The following is a 7,500-nucleotide window of genomic DNA, read 5'->3' on the forward strand; positions in this document are numbered from 1 at the left end:
AATGACAGTCCAAGCCCCCCTGCGTGGGAAGAGTCTTCCTAGGCCATGACCCACCGGAAGGGCGCAGCGTCCCCCACCCCAGACATGTGACGTCACACTATCGGTATTGACGACTAGACTGATTCCTTATAATCATTTGCCATACACCGGTGGAAGCTGCCGAGACGAGTAACTACATAGCGGGCTCGCCGTGTCACTAATGTACAGAGATACAATAGTTTCGACTGGAACCGGATTAAACGTATACACGGCGCTGATTAGTAATAGATAGAGCCATCAGAATACAGATAATGTATACAACTGTCCGTATACATGCTGAAAGACTCTGCTCACAATCACACGTCAGCCAGACACTCTTATCACGCACTACTCTCTGCCTGTAACAGGCACACAGACAATATCTAAGCACCAGCATGGAACAACACCCAGTGCATCCTCTCTGCCACATTAGACAATCCACACTATCATAACCAGACCGGGAGGTCCACTCGGAAAACAGAATATCCCACCCTTTCGACAACCACCATTGCTCAGCTAAGCCACCAACACCCACACATGTCCTACACAGGGGTGCACCCAACATCACAATACTGCCTCCTGTCACACCACACAAACAATGGCACGAATGAAAGACACAGGTCTGCCACAAGCATGGAATCAGAGCGCCGCCTGTTATGAGCCAAAGGTGCACCCTGACGTGGCAAATCAGATGATGCCGCAGTCATTTACTTACGATAATCACAATCAACAAACCAGCCCCCCCCCCCCGAAAACACCTTTCCTTACAACAATGTGTGCCTTAACCTAACCCGTATTGTGCCTTAACCTAACCCGTATTGTGCCTTAACCTAACCCGTATTGTGCCTTAACCTAACCCATATTGCGCCTTAACCTAACCCATATTGCGCCTTAACCTAACCCATATTGCGCCTTAACCTAACCCATATTGCGCCTTAACCTAACCCATATTGTGCCTTAACCTAACCTATATTGTACCTTAACCTAACCCATATTGTACCTTAACCTAACCCATATTGTACCTTAACCTAACCTATATTGTACCTTAACCTAACCTATATTGTACCTTAACCTAACCTATATTGGGCCTTAACCTAACCTATATTGGGCCTTAACCTAACCTATATTGGGCCTTAACCTAACCTATATTGGGCCTTAACCTAACCTATATTGGGCCTTAACGTAACCCACGTTGCGCCTTAACCTAACCTATATTGTACCTTAACCTAACCCATATTGTACCTTAACCTAACCTATATTGGGCCTTAACCTAACCTATATTGGGCCTTAACCTAACCTATATTGGGCCTTAACCTAACCTATATTGGGCCTTAACGTAACCCACGTTGCGCCTTAACGTAACCCACGTTGCGCCTTAACGTAACCCACGTTGCGCCTTAACGTAACCCACGTTGCGCCTTAACGTAACCCACGTTGCGCCTTAACGTAACCCACGTTGCGCCTTAACCTAACCCATATTGCGCCTTAACCTAACCCATATTGCGCCTTAACCTAACCCATATTGCGCCTTAACCTAACCCATATTGTACCTTAACCTAACCTATATTGTACCTTAACCTAACCTATATTGTACCTTAACCTAACCTATATTGGGCCTTAACCTAACCTATATTGGGCCTTAACCTAACCTATATTGGGCCTTAACCTAACCTATATTGGGCCTTAACCTAACCTATATTGGGCCTTAACGTAACCCACGTTGCGCCTTAACGTAACCCACGTTGCGCCTTAACGTAACCCACGTTGCGCCTTAACGTAACCCACGTTGCGCCTTAACGTAACCCACGTTGCGCCTTAACGTAACCCACGTTGCGCCTTAACCTAACCCATATTGCGCCTTAACCTAACCCATATTGCGCCTTAACCTAACCCATATTGCGCCTTAACCTAACCCATATTGTGCCTTAACCTAACCTATATTGTACCTTAACCTAACCCATATTGTACCTTAACCTAACCTATATTGTACCTTAACCTAACCTATATTGTACCTTAACCTAACCTATATTGTACCTTAACCTAACCCATATTGCGCCTTAACCTAACCCATATTGCGCCTTAACCTAACCCATATTGCGCCTTAACCTAACCCATATTGCGCCTTAACCTAACCCATATTGCGCCTTAACCTAACCCATATTGCGCCTTAACCTAACCCATATTGCGCCTTAACCTAACCCATATTGCGCCTTAACCTAACCCATATTGTACCTTAACCTAACCCATATTGTACCTTAACCTAACCTATATTGTACCTTAACCTAACCTATATTGTACCTTAACCTAACCTATATTGTACCTTAACCTAACCTATATTGGGCCTTAACCTAACCTATATTGGGCCTTAACCTAACCTATATTGGGCCTTAACCTAACCTATATTGGGCCTTAACGTAACCCACGTTGCGCCTTAACGTAACCCACGTTGCGCCTTAACGTAACCCACGTTGCGCCTTAACGTAACCCACGTTGCGCCTTAACGTAACCCACGTTGCGCCTTAACGTAACCCACGTTGCGCCTTAACGTAACCCACGTTGCGCCTTAACCCAACACACGTTGCGCCTTAACCCAACACACGTTGGGCCTTAACCCAACACACGTTGGGCCTTAACCCAACACACGTTGGGCCTTAACCCAACACACGTTGGGCCTTAACCCAACACACGTTGGGCCTTAACCCAACACACGTTGGGCCTTAACCCAACACACGTTGGGCCTTAACCCAACACACGTTGGGCCTTAACCCAACACACGTTGGGCCTTAACCCAACACACGTTGGGCCTTAACCCAACACACGTTGGGCCTTAACCCAACACACGTTGGGCCTTAACCCAACACACGTTGGGCCTTAACCCAACACACGTTGGGCCTTAACCCAACACACGTTGGGCCTTAACCCAACACACGTTGGGCCTTAACCCAACACACGTTGGGCCTTAACCCAACACACGTTGGGCCTTAACCTGCTCTGTAATTGTCATACGACGCGTTAAATTAGTGTGGTGTTGCCTAACTGCAACCCCCGCAATATAGTTTGCTACTCGCACTGCCTGGTCCCCAGAGTATCGCTTCATGTTAAACACCTTGCAGCTATACACTGTAATGCGGATGGCAGCAGGACGTACATGCTCAATGCCCTTCGCAGTTGTTCATTGGCATTTGCATGGCGAAGCACAGCCTACGTTGTGGTACGGCGTGTGTCAACTGTCCGCTGATGTTGTACGTCCAAATCACACACTGTACTGCACATTGGTCCTCATGTACTGAATGATACATCGTGGTACATGTGTGACCGTACCACGACTGCGCCAACAACGGCGAACCATACGGTCCAAATATTGTGCACTCAGCTACGTGTCGTCTCCCTATAAGAGCTGGATTGCAGTATGGTATGCCGTGGATGGCGATCAGCATGAGCCGTCTGTTGATGTAGTGGCGCGTGTTGTCAGACGTAGTCGTCTCTTCTCACACACCGTGATAGCATGGTGCACTGCGTTCCACATCTGCGACATGCGACAGAGGCCGGTTGACAGTCGTTCGCGCAATGGACATCGCATACGTACGGGGGCCACCTTCCACGTGTTCGCGAAGCGTGCACATGTTGTTGCGTGTATGTGGGCAGACATAGTGTGTCGTGACACCTGACACAGGCATGCAACAATCGTTGAATTTGCAAATGGCGATGGACGTCTACGTTTGCTGGTGACGTTACGCAAATGAACAACTGGTAAACGGTTGTGGTGCGGTTGTTCTCGCTAGAGGTGAATCAGTGATGGCGACGATCGGTTGAGCTACCAACCGGTTGTTTCAGCGATACCCACCATGCCCACGAACGTGAATGGCATGTGGGTGTGAAGCGATACGCGGCGGTGGCTGGGTGGGACCGTCCCCGGCCGGTGAGGGGGGGCCTCCCGGCGTGCTGGCCGCGCGGTGCGTGGGCGCACGCGCTACAGCCGGCTGGTGGGGGCGGCCAGTGGCAGGCGCGCCGGCCGACGGAGGCGGCAGGCGGCGCAGCTGCGCGCCGGCGCACCCTGCACGCGGCGCCGTGCGGCCAAAGTAGGTCCTCGCGGGCCCGGTGCGAAGCGCGGTGGACATCTGCAGTGTGCTGGTCCGATTGAGGACTGTGTGCGCTGAGGATGCGCCGCCGCCCGGCGCTCGGCGCCGCGACGCCGTCTGCTGCTCGGTCGCCTCTGCGGTTCTCGCAGGTGGTTTGTATCGCAGCTGTGCGGACGTGTTGGCGCGTGCGCTGTGCTGGGAGAGTTCGCTTCGGCACCCAAGTGGGGCTTTTGTCCTTCTGTGGCGCTGGCGTTGGAGCTGCCGGCCACCGTAGGTGGCGCGTGTTGTCTCCCGCCGGCAATGCCACGACAGCACGCTCCCGGGCCTCTGTCGGCAGCGGCAAGCTCAGTTGGGAGCACGGGTGGTCGCACCTAAAGCGTCTACTCGCCAAACTCCGGGCGATTGCGCCTCTCTCGAACCCGACCAAGTACTTAGGACGGCGCTGCGCGCCGCCGGGACCTGAGAGGGTTTCGAGGTGTATTGTGCAGGGGAGCTCAGCCTCCTCCTGTTTGCAGAATAATTGAGCGGACGCTTGCGTGTTCGCGCGGGCCCCCGGGACACACTCCCGGGCGGCCGGCTGCTCAGCTCTAGTTGACGCAGCTCCCTGGTTGATCCTGCCAGTAGTCATATGCTTGTCTCAAAGATTAAGCCATGCATGTCTCAGTACAAGCCGCATTAAGGTGAAACCGCGAATGGCTCATTAAATCAGTTATGGTTCCTTAGATCGTACCCACGTTACTTGGATAACTGTGGTAATTCTAGAGCTAATACATGCAAACAGAGTCCCGACCAGAGATGGAAGGGACGCTTTTATTAGATCAAAACCAATCGGTCGGCTCGTCCGGTCCGTTTGCCTTGGTGACTCTGAATAACTTTGGGCTGATCGCACGGTCCTCGTACCGGCGACGCATCTTTCAAATGTCTGCCTTATCAACTGTCGATGGTAGGTTCTGCGCCTACCATGGTTGTAACGGGTAACGGGGAATCAGGGTTCGATTCCGGAGAGGGAGCCTGAGAAACGGCTACCACATCCAAGGAAGGCAGCAGGCGCGCAAATTACCCACTCCCGGCACGGGGAGGTAGTGACGAAAAATAACGATACGGGACTCATCCGAGGCCCCGTAATCGGAATGAGTACACTTTAAATCCTTTAACGAGTATCTATTGGAGGGCAAGTCTGGTGCCAGCAGCCGCGGTAATTCCAGCTCCAATAGCGTATATTAAAGTTGTTGCGGTTAAAAAGCTCGTAGTTGGATTTGTGTCCCACGCTGTTGGTTCACCGCCCGTCGGTGTTTAACTGGCATGTATCGTGGGACGTCCTGCCGGTGGGGCGAGCTGAAGGCGTGCGACGCGCCTCGTGCGTGCTCGTGCGTCCCGAGGCGGACCCCGTTGCAATCCTACCAGGGTGCTCTTGAGTGAGTGTCTCGGTGGGCCGGCACGTTTACTTTGAACAAATTAGAGTGCTTAAAGCAGGCAAGCCCGCCTGAATACTGTGTGCATGGAATAATGGAATAGGACCTCGGTTCTATTTTGTTGGTTTTCGGAACCCGAGGTAATGACTAATAGGGACAGGCGGGGGCATTCGTATTGCGACGTTAGAGGTGAAATTCTTGGATCGTCGCAAGACGAACAGAAGCGAAAGCATTTGCCAAGTATGTTTTCATTAATCAAGAACGAAAGTTAGAGGTTCGAAGGCGATCAGATACCGCCCTAGTTCTAACCATAAACGATGCCAGCCAGCGATCCGCCGCAGTTCCTCCGATGACTCGGCGGGCAGCCTCCGGGAAACCAAAGCTTTTGGGTTCCGGGGGAAGTATGGTTGCAAAGCTGAAACTTAAAGGAATTGACGGAAGGGCACCACCAGGAGTGGAGCCTGCGGCTTAATTTGACTCAACACGGGAAACCTCACCAGGCCCGGACACCGGAAGGATTGACAGATTGATAGCTCTTTCTTGATTCGGTGGGTGGTGGTGCATGGCCGTTCTTAGTTGGTGGAGCGATTTGTCTGGTTAATTCCGATAACGAACGAGACTCTAGCCTGCTAACTAGTCGCGTGACATCCTTCGTGCTGTCAGCGATTACTTTTCTTCTTAGAGGGACAGGCGGCTTCTAGCCGCACGAGATTGAGCAATAACAGGTCTGTGATGCCCTTAGATGTTCTGGGCCGCACGCGCGCTACACTGAAGGAATCAGCGTGTCTTCCTAGGCCGAAAGGTCGGGGTAACCCGCTGAACCTCCTTCGTGCTAGGGATTGGGGCTTGCAATTGTTCCCCATGAACGAGGAATTCCCAGTAAGCGCGAGTCATAAGCTCGCGTTGATTACGTCCCTGCCCTTTGTACACACCGCCCGTCGCTACTACCGATTGAATGATTTAGTGAGGTCTTCGGACTGGTACGCGGCATTGACTCTGTCGTTGCCGATGCTACCGGAAAGATGACCAAACTTGATCATTTAGAGGAAGTAAAAGTCGTAACAAGGTTTCCGTAGGTGAACCTGCGGAAGGATCATTACCGACTAGACTGCATGTCTTTCGATGTGCGTGTCGTGTCGCGCAACACGCTACCTGTACGGCTCGCAGTAGCCGTGCGCCGCGTGCGGAACCACGCGTGCGTCTCAAAACTAACGCCAATGTTGTGTGGTACGAGCGCTGAAGCGCTGGAGCGGCTGGCCTGCGGCACCTGGCGCCTGGCGCCGGTTTTGAATGACTTTCGCCCGACTGCCTGTCCGCTCCGGTGTGGAGCCGTACGACGCCCATCGGCCGTGAGGCCGTTGGACACAGAACGCTTGAACAGGGGCCGCCACACGCCTACGTCCCGCCTATGCAACTGTCTTGAAAGAGACAGTGGAAACTCAGAAAAAGATCACCCAGGACGGTGGATCACTCGGCTCGTGGGTCGATGAAGAACGCAGCAAATTGCGCGTCGACATGTGAACTGCAGGACACATGAACATCGACGTTTCGAACGCACATTGCGGTCCATGGATTCCGTTCCCGGGCCACGTCTGGCTGAGGGTCGGCTACGTATACTGAAGCGCGCGGCGTTTGCCCCGCTTCGCAGACCTGGGAGCGTCGCGGCCGCCTGTGGGGCCGGCCGCGCCTCCTTAAACGTGCGATGCGCGCCCGTCGCCTGGCGGTTCGCATACCGGTACTTACTCGGTAGCGTGCACAGCCGGCTGGCGGTGTGGCGTGCGACACCTCGTGCAACGACCTCAGAGCAGGCGAGACTACCCGCAGAATTTAAGCATATTACTAAGCGGAGGAAAAGAAACTAACAAGGATTCCCCCAGTAGCGGCGAGCGAACAGGGAAGAGTCCAGCACCGAACCCCGCAGGCTGCCGCCTGTCGTGGCATGTGGTGTTTGGGAGGGTCCACTACCCCGACGCCTCGCGCCGAGCCCAAGT

The 7,500-nt window shown here is 52.9% G+C and overlaps 3 non-coding genes across 3 annotated transcripts in view; all 3 read left to right on the forward strand.

Annotated features, from left to right (window-relative positions):
* The first annotated feature begins 4,698 nt into the window (after window positions 1-4,698).
* Window positions 4,699-6,608, forward strand: LOC124562763. The gene has a single exon (XR_006969619.1). It is a non-coding gene; the product is annotated as a small subunit ribosomal RNA (ribosomal RNA).
* Window positions 6,609-6,960: 352 nt separating this feature from the next.
* Window positions 6,961-7,115, forward strand: LOC124562755. The gene has a single exon (XR_006969612.1). It is a non-coding gene; the product is annotated as a 5.8S ribosomal RNA (ribosomal RNA).
* Window positions 7,116-7,303: 188 nt separating this feature from the next.
* LOC124562758 overlaps window positions 7,304-7,500 on the forward strand; it is a 4,222-nt gene continuing 4,025 nt past the window's right edge. Inside the window, exon 1 of the ribosomal RNA XR_006969615.1 lies at window positions 7,304-7,500. This exon is cut by the window's right edge and continues 4,025 nt beyond it. This is a non-coding gene — a ribosomal RNA (large subunit ribosomal RNA).

Source organism: Schistocerca americana, unplaced genomic scaffold (assembly GCF_021461395.2).
Source record: "Schistocerca americana isolate TAMUIC-IGC-003095 unplaced genomic scaffold, iqSchAmer2.1 HiC_scaffold_1180, whole genome shotgun sequence".
NCBI classification, from domain to species: Eukaryota; Metazoa; Arthropoda; class Insecta; order Orthoptera; family Acrididae; genus Schistocerca; species Schistocerca americana.